The sequence below is a fragment of the Podarcis pityusensis genome, assembly GCF_964106645.2.
Source record: "Podarcis pityusensis genome assembly, chromosome: 3".
Lineage (NCBI taxonomy): Eukaryota > Metazoa > Chordata > Lepidosauria > Squamata > Lacertidae > Podarcis > Podarcis pityusensis.
The window spans coordinates 108259918-108271600 of NC_138026.1; the positions used below are offsets into that span (position 1 = coordinate 108259918).

Consider the following 11683-nt stretch of genomic DNA (forward strand, 5'->3'; position numbering starts at 1 on the left):
TGGTTCCTGCCAACCAATCATACTGCTGCATTGTTCTAGGACCAATCAGACTGCTGCATTCTGAATCCTATTGTTCTAGGACCAATCAGACTGCTTCAGTTTGGATCCTATTCAACTCAGTACATAACAACAGCAATCCTATTCCCCCAAGAATCCCCCCAAGAATTACATAGTATTGTTCCCAGGAGCAGCCATTCACGGAGGATAAGTGATTATACATTCTTTATCGACCTTCTGAGAAAAATACAAAACATTAAACAAAGCCACAGAGCCTTGTGAACTACCCAACCTAAGATGAACTTGTAATGTCTAGTTTCAATAGGTTTTTCAAATGCTTAACTCAGTCTTTTAGATAAGTTCATGAAGATACCAACAAAAGGTAAGTTCGGTGTTATTCACAATACCAAGAGATGCTAGTGGAGTTGTAGATAGATGTTAATGAAGTTGTAGATGACAAGGTGCTGGCGTTTTGCACCTGTTTCGCCCTGGCAGTCCAAGTAATCAAGAGGCCACTGTTCGCCCCCGATGGGGCCCTTTTTACTGGGGCTTGCAGGTAGCCCACTCCCAAGATAGTTTTCCGGGCTTCTTCATTGGTCTAATCTCAAAGTCTTGATACGTATATTGATAGTCAGTCTTATAGAGAATACTCTTTTTTGGCTTAGGCTTAAGAGACTGATTTGCTAGAACTTGTTCCTATCCCTATTTTCTTCTCTGTGTGTGTTTACAAAACCTTGCCAGTGAGGACAGCAATCCCCCCAGGAATTACATAGTCTTGTTCCCAGGAGCAGCCATTCCTTGAGGATGAGGTTATCAATGACTACTAGCTATGATGGCTATGCTCTGCCTCAACGGTTGAAGGCAGTGATGCTTCTGAATAACAGTTGCTGGAAACTGCAGGAGGGGAAATGTCTCTTGCACTCATGTCCTGCTTGAAGGTTTCCCACAGGCAACTTGGTTGGCCATGGTAAGAACAGGATGCTGGACTAAATGGGCCACTGGCCTGATCCAGCAATCTCTTCTTCGATTCTTAACCTGCCCCAGGATTACAGCTGGGGTCGCTATATTACTAGTGGAAAATGACAGCAAGGCGTATTGGGTTGCTTCAGAAAGGAAGATAAAACTCCAGGCCACTTCATTGTTAAGACCAAAATTAAAAATTAAAAAATGCATTAATTTCCTCCCCAAATTGATGATTAGCTCCCCTCCCCACTTTAGCAAGGGATGAATCATGCTGCAAAAAGACAGCAGGGAGGGGAATGTATTCAGCCCAGCACTAAAACACAGGACTAATGTTTTTATCAGTAGCATTTTTATTCCTAACAGTTGTCCTTTTGTTTTAAATCTTATCCTCCTACAATATAATAAAGGGTTTTTTTTTGTTTTGTTTAAAAAGCACCACCATTTAATATTCATAAAAGCACCTGTTCCGCACTTGGCATTCATTACCCACTGCAGAAAAATAAAAAGGATTCTTGCCTTTAGGCTCATAAACTAATTTCCTTTATCCAATTTTAAGCGCTGGGCTTCTATGGAAAAGCAGTGGATTTGGCTGGTCCTCGTTCAAATATCAACCGCTTCTGGTTATGTAACAGTTTGCTTGCTATTATTTGGTTCTTTGCTTTCTGAAGTGCATTTGTAAAAAACAGATAATCACCCCAAAATACAAGCATTTTGACTTTGTCTTGATATCCTACCGCAAAAGGAATTACGGAAACTCACTGAGGAGCAACAATAAGCATGTAGTAAGAAGAGCTCTGCTGGATCAGGAGAGAGAAAGAAGGGAAGCAAGACCATTCCATCAGCCCTCCCTAAATACATGTTCTATCAGGCTCTGCCCTCCATCACCTGTTGCATGGCAGCAGCTATTCCATCTGGCTGCAGCAGATAGATAGGTAGATAGGTAGATAGATAGATAGATAGATAGATAGATAGATAGATAGATAGGAACCAGGACCGTGCTTTTCAGCACTACTGAGAGTCCAGCTCCATTTGACTTCTCTTTCCCCTGAATTATCTCCATTCCAGCTGGTTATCCACCCACATTGGGCAGCCCAGACACAGAAGTCCCCCTCCGAGGGTCTTCTGCTAGTCCCCCCACTGTGAGAAGTGAAGTTACAGGGAACCAGGCAGAGGGCCTTCTCTGTAGTGGCACCCACCCTGTGGAACACCCTCCCTTTAGATGTCAAGTAAATAGCTATCTGACTTTTAGAAGACATCTGAAGGCAGACCTGTATCAAGAAGTTTTTAATGTTTGGTGTTTTATTATGTTTTTATATATCTATATGCTGTAAGCGGCCCAGAGTGACTGGGGAAACCCAGCCAGACGAGTGGGGTATAAACAAAATAATTACAACAACAACAACAACAACAACAACAACAACGAAACCCTGCTATTTATGTTTAAGAACTGGCGCCTGTTTGCTTGCTTTCGTCTTCCCTCCTCATGCCTTTTTTCCTTTTATGCCATTTCTTTTTGATAATAAGCCTACAGGCAGGGACTGTTTTTCTACTGACTGTCTTTCTTAAAGGGAACCTTTCTGACTGAACAGGGTGAGTAAAAATGCTTTAGTTAAATAAATGCGGGTGGGAATTGCTTCCACAACCGCTGAGCAAAATGACCCCAAGGAAGAATGATGGATGTTCTACTGCTAAACCTGAATATATGAGAACACTGAAAAAAAAGGAAGAGATTCAAGGAAGAGGAAGCAGAAAACAAAATGGGCAACATTTGCTCTAAATTGATAAATAAAATAATGAAGGTTACTGACTCCCAAAAGCCATCTCTAGCGGTGTCAGTGTTTAAGAATAACTCCTCGTACCTCTTTTGCAACTCAGTGCCACGAAAAAGGGAAAAGAAAATGTATTGTTTCATCGCTTGGGTGCATTGATTTACTGACGTGATTTATCGCCATTGGACACCCGGCCCAACAAATCATGTTTTGCTGACACCGTCAGCTGACATAACTACGTTGTCAGTTCCCAATACTAAAAGGTAATGGATGGTGATTATTTTACTGTAATGGCTTTAATCAGCACTTTGAATGACTTAGCCGTGGTGTCATAATGGCGCAGCTCGTCGTTCATCACGGCAGCATTTTGTTTACCAACATCATCTATAATTCATTCGATTGTTGACAGTCATTGGCAAACACCGCTCAGGCAAGGGTTTGTTGGAATGGAAGATCTGCACAGGGCCAGCATACTAACTAGTCCCCGGATGATCTAATAGCGTCACCATTTGTCCATTCAATGTAGAATGCAGCCTATTTTTGTTTCTACGCTAATGCATACACTAGCGGAAGTCAATGTAGCTCCCTCCAGATGTTGTTGGACTTCATGGAGAGCCAATAAACTGAAGCATAATCAGATAAGACAGATAATCTGTGAGTGGGATGGATGGAGGTTCCCAGCTCTTGAGGGGGTTATTCTCTCTCTTAAGGAGCAGATATGTCGCTTGGGGGTGCTCCTGGATCTGTTGCTGTTGCTTAAGGTCCAGGTCGCCTTGGTGGCATGGAGTGGTGGCCCACCTACATTCCTATCTGGACAGGGATAGTCTAATTTCTGTGGCTTAAGCTCTGGCCACCTCTAGGTTGGATTACTGCAATGCATTCTGTGTGGGGCTGCCTCTGAAGACGGTTCGGAAACTTCAGCAGGTGCAAAATTTGACGGCGAGGTTGCTCACCAGAACAACAGTTTGAGCATATAACATCAGTGCTGACCTGACTGTGTTGTTGTTGTTTAGCCGTTTAGTCGTGTCCGACTCTTCGTGACCCCATGGACCAGAGCACGGCAGGCACTCCTGTCTTCCACTGCCTCCCCCAGTTTGGTCAAACATGCTGGTAGCTTCGAGAACACTATCCAACCATCTCGTCCTCTGTCGTCCCCTTCTCCTTGTGCCCTCCATCTTTCCCAACATCAGAGTTTTTTCCAGGGAGTCTTCTCTTCTCATGAGTACTGGAGCCTCAGCTTCAGGATCTGTCCTTCCAGTGAGCACTCAGGGCTGATTTCCTTAAGAAAGGATAGGTTTGATCTTCTTGCAGTCCATGGGACTCTCAAGAGTCTCCTCCAGCACCCTAATTCAAAAGCATCAATTCTTCGGCGATCAGCCTTCTTTATGGTCCAGCTTTCGCTTCCATACATCACTACTGGGAAAACCATAGCTTTAACTCTATGGACCTTTGTGTACTGGCTGCCAATTAGTAGGCTGCTGGTTAGGGAGTGTGCCATGCTGCAACCCTTTGTTGCAGGGCCCCACTTGTTTGAGACCCCTTTCAATTGTATATCACTTTTGGACATCCGAACTACTACACTTCACAGGTTCTTTCGTGTCTTGGCACTGTGGTTAAGAGTTTCTGAATGATCGCTGCGCATTACTGCCATGAATCACATGCGCAGCTGCACTTAGCTGGGCACCGTTTCCCCGTCAAAAGCACAGATCTGGCTTTGAAGTGCATCCTCTTTTCAAAAGATGAAATATGGCTTCATTCTGCATCGTTGCCTTTGGTTCTCCCCCTTGTTTTGCTGATCACTACGCTGTTTCACTGGTTGACACGTGGAGCTGTTTGATATGTTCTTCTTTATATTGAATGTTGGAAGCTGTCCTGTTTTCATGGGGAAAGGTGAAGGTATCAATAGTAAGACAATATAACAAAATAATGAAAAAGTGACTGACGCCGCTCCCTCCAAATTTAGACACTTGGCTATGAATGTTTTCTCCTGTATCATGCAATAATATATTCCAGGTCTCGTTTGGGCTCAGTAGTGAAATCATTACTATGATTGCAAGTTGAATGCTTAAAATCAGATCCATGCCTCATGTCTTCTTCAGTGGAATGGCCATTTTCCGTCTTCAGAATCCTGATCATGTGCAGAGTGCTTTTCCCTCCGAGATATACTTGGAGTCAAGTGTGAATTTCATGCTCTTGATTCAGCTCGAAGTAGCAATGAATGAAACTTTCCCCAAAACGTCTAGCTATATATACATTATTTACACAATGGGCTCCATGTGATTGGCTAATTCTGGGCTGCTCCGGGCCAATCGGGTTGCGGATTCACTTCCTCCAGAAGCCTGATTGGCTGATCCTGCAGGCCAATCAGTTTGCTGATTCACTTCCACCTGGAGCTGGATTGGGTGGCTCCTGCGGACCAATCAGACTGCTGCATTCTGGATCCCATTGTTCTAGGATTCAGCTCAGTACATAACACCATAGCTTGTCCTATGAAATTAGAACTGAAGAGCTCCTTGGGCACATGTAAATATTTCCTGAAGGCATATTCCTTTCCTCAACTATTTTAAGATCAACAAGAACACAATAGCTGCTGTGGATTTAGCCGTGATCCCTGCATTGCAGGGGGTTGGACAAAATGATCCTATGGGTCTCTTCCAACTCCACAATTCTATGAGTCTGTCATTTCATCCTCAATAATGAGATGCTGAAGTTTTATTATAAATCATTTATTTAAAAAATGCTCCATCCATCTCCTCCTCCTCCTCCTCAAAAGAAAGCTTTTATAAAATTCTGTGCTATGCACTTTCTGGGATTATTCATGTGTCAGCTTCCTGGACTCTCTTTTCCCTAATACCTGTTAGCTTGTCAGTATTTCCTTGTATCAAGCAGCCCATCTGTATCTATTTACACAAATCCAATATTTATAGACTCGGAGCCTGATGTTCCCATACACTGTTTTGACATGCATGTAACTCACACAGGGTGGAATCCTGTCTCGGCCGAGCTTACCTATTGACTTCAGTGGACTGAGATTGGAACCGCACTCACACAGAGAAAGCATGCAGCTCACACTCAGTTATTTAAGAAGACTTTTAAAATTCTGCCCTGTGCCACACTGGAACCTCTGTTCCAGCTGGAAGCAGAAGCAACCTCACAGAGAAGATCTGGAGCATGTTTGCAAACGGTTCTGTTCTCCACAATCCATTTTAGATCTGCTACTCGAATAAATTCTTTATAGCCAAAGCTCCGGTTCACACTATAGAGTTCTCTAGGAGGTGAGAAGCCCCTGAGAGAATGCAGTAGTTAGTGATTCTGGCTGCTACTGCTACATCATCTAAGGCAGGGGTCAACAAACCTTTTCAGCAGGGGGCCAGTCCACTGTCCCTCAGACCTTTTCGGGGGCCGGACTATACAGTCATACCTTGGGTTGAAGTAGCTTTGGGTTAAGCATTTTCAGGTTGCACTCTGCGGAGACCCGGAAGTAATGGAGCATGTTACTTCTGGGTTTCGCCGCTTGCGCATGCTCAGATGCTCAAAATGATGTCACGCACATGTGCAGAAGTGGCGAATCGTGACCCGCGGGTTGTGTTCGCTTCAGGATGCGAACGGGGCTCTGGAACGGATCCCGTTCGCATCCAGAGGTACCATTGTATTTTGGAAACGAATTCCTATGCCCCACAAATATCCCAGAGATGCCTTTTAAATAAAAGGACACATTCTACTCATGTAAAAACACGCTGATTCCTGGACCATCCGCGGGCCGGATTTAGAAGGCGATTGGGCCAGATCCGGCCCCCGGGCCTTAGTTTGCCTACCCATGGTCTAAGGTGGCATCTCCTTGCCACCGCCTTGTAGAGGAGCTACTCCCTGGTACATCTCTGCTGCTATAAGAAGCCAGCAGGGGTGAACCTTTTATGAAACCAGCAGCGTAGCATCGGTTGTCAGTGCCTGGGATGGGTGCGCGGGCATTGGGTGGGGGTTGTGTGCGCCAGGATGGGGTGGGGGCCCGGCCGGCCAATGTGGCCCTTGACACTGAGTTGGGCCACACTGGTGATGCCTGGTTTGCGCCCCCACAAAAATTGTGTGCCCAGGGCCACGGCTCCCCCCCCAGCACCCCCCACGCTTTGGCCCTGTATAAAACGAATGAAGCTTAAGCTTCAGGGCTCCTAAGAGTCACATAAGTGACGTTAGTCCACATTGCTTAAAACTTTGGGGTCTACCACGACTCAAATTGATTAATTTTGTTGTTGTATATATTTCTGCAAAACCAGTGAGGTCCCAACGAAAGAAGAACGGCAACTTAAGCTGATGGAATACATGCAGCTGGCGGACTGAACATATAGAAGAAGATAACAAGAAAAACATACGTTTAGAGAAGTGTTATGTATTGGGTTTAACACATGTTACAAGGCGCATTCTAACCAATCGTATAAGCGTTGGTAGACGAATGTTCTAATGGCAAGTAAGCGCATGCACTTTCAACTGTCAACGGTCAGTTCATGCTCAAGTTTATTATTGTGTTGTCCAGTCAGTTTGGTTCTTGTGTTCCTATGAGTGAGCTGTTGTCACTGACAAATGTTGAATAAACTTAGTTGAGGAACTTATACTGCCTTGGGCTTCTGACTTTTCTGAACATTTAACAAGAAGATTGGAAAATGTTTATTTGAATATATGGGGGGGGGGGGAATTGTGTACACTTGAAAACGTTGGCAGCGTTAAGATAAATTCAACAGTGTAAATCAGTTTTGATGGATAAAGGAATACTGAATTGTTTAGTAGTTTATGCAAAAAATGCAGGGATTTATGATATGCAAAATGAACCATGGAAAGAGAAGAAGAGAAGTCATTGATATTTTAAGGATGTTTAAATGAGTATTCTAAAATGAAAAACAGAAAAATTAATAAAAATTATATATAATGTTGTTGTTGTTGTTGCTGCTGCTGCTGTTGTTGCTGTTGCTGTTGTAGTATATACCGTATTTTTCGCTCTATAGGACGCACTTTTTCCCTTCCAAAAATGAAGGGGAAATGTGTGTGCGTCCTATGGAGCGAATGCAGGCTTTCGCTGAAGCCTGGAGAGCGAGAGGGGTTGGTGCGCACCGACCCCTCTCGGTCTCCAGGCTTCAGGAAACTTTCTGCAAGCCTTCAGAGCGCGGCGGGAGTTCCCGCCGGGCTCCCAAGGCTTGCGGATATCAGCCTGCATCCCGAAGCCCGGGGAGCGCTGCACAGCGCACCCCGGGCTTCGGGCAGGTATCCGTAAGCCTGGGGAGCCCGGCGGGAATTCCCGCTGGGCTCAGAAGGCTTGCAGATAGCAGCAAGCTTCGGGAGCGAAGGCGAAGTTGAGCGCAACCTCGCCCCCGCTCCCGGACCCGTTCTGGGGGCTGGGGTCAGGGGAAGCTCGGGCTTCCCCCGATCCAGCCCCGCAGCTAAAAAGGAACCAGGACAGCAAGCGGGATCCATCCCACTCGCATTCTTGGCTTCTGCCAAAGCCACGCGCAGCCTCTCCTGGCTGAAGAGGTTGTGCGTGGCTAAAGAGGAAGCGAAGACAGCCAGCGGGATGGATCCCGTTGGCTGTCTCGGCTTCTTTGCTCTTTGGGGCTGGGGGGGTATATTTTTTTTCTTTATTCCCCCCCCCAAAAAAAACCTAGGTGCGCCCTATGGTTCGGTGCACCCTATAGAGCGAAAAATACGGTATTTCAACAATCCCAAAGTTTGAGAGTCAGTAGCATAGATGTAAAGGAGAAGTGTTGTGGTAAGTTGGCTGCTCTACTGTGGCTAATGCATTCCTCACCCCATTTTTATCAGAGGTTAAGACCCTAGAGGAATAACTTTGAGTCTCCCAGGTCTCAGTTCAACACCCAACCACGACACCACAAGGGCTCTCATGGTGCAAGCTGCGTCTGCTCATTGTGTGAAAGTGTTTTCACACTTGTTGATTTGCACGGCTCAGATTCTGCATTCACAGGTACACAATCTACACACCTGTTGAAAGTTGCAAGTGAATACCTGTATGACTGCACATAGCAACTGTTCATATATACAGGTATGCAGATTGTACACTCACTGAATGTAATGTGTGAATGCCTCTGTACTCAGCTATGATTATGAATGGCATTCCTGGACTGGATACAAATCGGCCTTTCACCACATGGCTAGTTTCTTTGCTGCTTCTCGGTAATGTCCAGAGCTGCTCCGAGGTGAAAGGGGTTGTTGATGCCGCAAATCTGGGGCACGGAATTAATGGCCCACCTGAAATATCCTCATCACCTTCCTTCAACTTAGCAGATTTTCTTTCCTTCTCTTGTGTTGATTTTGTTCATCTCAGAGATGGAATTCATAAGCAGATTAGGATCGTGTTGGAGCCTTTGTTGCCATGGCAACACCATGCGGCAGTTATATGTCTTTCCTTCAAATCTTGATTCTGAGGTGACTGGTTATATTTATTCTTGTCCTTTGCAGAATCTCACAGCGTGATGGAAAAACTCATGAAGGTACAGGAAAATGTTAGGTTAGAGGAAAGTTGTGGCAGCCCAAAGTTGTTTCCGTGAGGCGCAGGTTAAGTGTTAAATTCATTACTTTTGACTCAGAAAACCAGAGTTCAGATTCATTTTAAATTACAGGGGTTTTGCTTTTGTTTTAAAAAGAAATTATTTCAACTGGTTTCCCATGGGTGTTGGGCACTGCCCTGCCTTGCCCTCCCCCTGCCCCCAGGCATAGTATAAGAAGCCAGAACAGTTCATTCAAGAAAAATGCCTTTCTCAGAGTTTGTCAAAATGAGTTTCCCTAGTAATATATAATGGGTTGAACCAGGCCATTTTCACCATGGTTGTAAACTCAAATCTGGACTGTATCACTTCAGATTGCAGGTGGGAAGACTCATTTGACTGCAAGTGGCTTGAAGTCACCTACAAACATTCTTGGCAGAGTAGAGATTTGAGCCTGGATCTCCCTTGATCCAGCATTTGACCACTAGACACCACTGTGTTCTCCTAATGGTTATGTAGGTGGGCTCAGTCCTCAATGGTTCCCTTTGTCTTTCTCAGTGGTAGCTAAGCAGTGATTTTTGGAGGGACCTTGCATGTTTGGTATTGAGCTCTTCTCTTCCATATCCTCCATCCACATCCTTAGAAGGACAGAAAAGGGTGTTTTGAGAACCTGGCAGGATATGAGTTCAGCCTTCTGCTTCCATTTCTCTGTCACGCAACAGTGGCTGAAGTAAAACAGCAATGAAAGTCCACTCTTTCTCCTTACAGTGATGTCAAGAATGTCCAATGAAATTTCAAGAACCATGCCATCAACACTACCACCATGCCATCATCCAACTCTAGTTTTCCTCTAAGCAGAAAATTATAATTATGAGCATGGCCCTCCTTGTGTTGTTGTTGTTTAGTCATTTAATCGTGTCCGACTCTTCGTGACCTCATGGACCAGAGCACACCAGGCACTCCTGTCTTCCACTGCCTCCCGCAGTTTGGTCAAACTCATGCTGGTAGCTTTGAGAACACTGTCCAACCATCTCATCCTCTGTCGTCCCCTTCTCCTTGTGCCCTCCATCTTTCCCAACATCAGGGTCTTTTTCAGGGAGTCTTCTCTTCTCATGAGGTGGCCAAAGTATTGGAGCCTCAGCTTTGGGATCTGTCCTTCCAGTGAGCACTCAGGGCTGATTTTCTTAAGAATTGAGAGGTTTGATCTTCTTATGGTCCTCCTTATCCTCCCATAATTCCTGGCCACTAGGCTGATGGGAGCAACTTCTAGAGGGCCAAAGTTCCTCTGCACCTTCTTTAGAGTCAACGGGGCCACTTTCAAAGCCACAGCACAGATATTTGCTAAGTTCTCCTCCCGTTGCTGGCTAAAGTCGGCTAGATCTTCTACCACTGACAACCCACTTTTAAAGTTGCGCCTTTCAAGCTGTTGAACTGCCCTTCACCATCTGGGCGTCCTTAGCCTCCCTCAAGAATTCTGAGCTGTCAAGCTGATTAGCCGCCAACGGCATTAATTCTAAAAGTTTCGGGCTTCACTTATATTGTCTGCGCAGCATTACCTTGCCGAAGTATTAACCCAGGCCAAATTATTCACTCGTGAAACTGCTGTCAAGCCACGCCACCATCTTGCTTGCTGTCAAAGCCACACACCCCAAGGAGTCTCTGATTCTAGCTTTTCCCCCCTTGCCTAACTTTTGTGGGTTTTTGTTTTTTGTTTTTGGAAGAGGCAGCGATTCCTCTAAGAAGCAGAACAGGCACTCACCAAAAGATCTGCGTAGACAACAGGGGAGCCAGCTAATTACATTTTAATTATGAAAAATGATTTGCGTTAAACTATAATTTCTGGTAGCAACCACACGGTGGCAATCATGTTCTTTGCTATCAGATTAATGACGGGGATGGATCACAAGGTCACTTTGCGAGCAGATAAATATTTGCACCGATCCTACAATCCTTTCTTCCTTTTCCGTTATTATTCTGATTTCTCTTAGTAGCGGCGATGAATCAGGGAACTTATCATAACATCCCACCTGCGCCTGATTTCTGCAACTGTTAATCTGGTCCCTTCGCTTACTTCCATTAGCGAGCCTTGTTGCAGCCTTTTTTCATTTCCCTCTGTGTAGGGAAAAAAGGAAAGTTATTCTGTGATGTCATCTTTGCATTCATTTCAGCCGAGCGCTTCGCATCTAAGATTTGCTATTTCACAGAATAGTACAGGTATCTGACTGAATGGCAACTGATAAACACAAGAACCTGCATATCAAGTAGCAAAACCCACCCCTGCGGATTGGCAGCAGCATTCCTGGGCCTCGTCCTTGAGGCAGCGGAGGCAGCTATTTAATATTTAACCATCCCTTTGATCGTTTCCTTAAAATTTATTTACCCAGGAAAGATGCACCATCTGGCTGGAGGGGAGCGAAGCAGCCTTTTCCCCTCCTTTCTCCTAAGCGAGATGGATAGAAGGTCAGGAGA

General features: G+C 45.1%; 1 long non-coding RNA gene across 1 annotated transcript; it reads left to right on the plus strand.

The window, feature by feature from the left end:
* Positions 1–1587: 1587 nt before the first annotated feature.
* Positions 1588–7333, plus strand: LOC308474746. Its single transcript, XR_013984919.1, has 2 exons — positions 1588–1892; positions 1925–7333. It is a non-coding gene; the product is annotated as an uncharacterized lncRNA (long non-coding RNA).
* The last annotated feature ends 4350 nt before the right edge of the window (positions 7334–11683 follow it).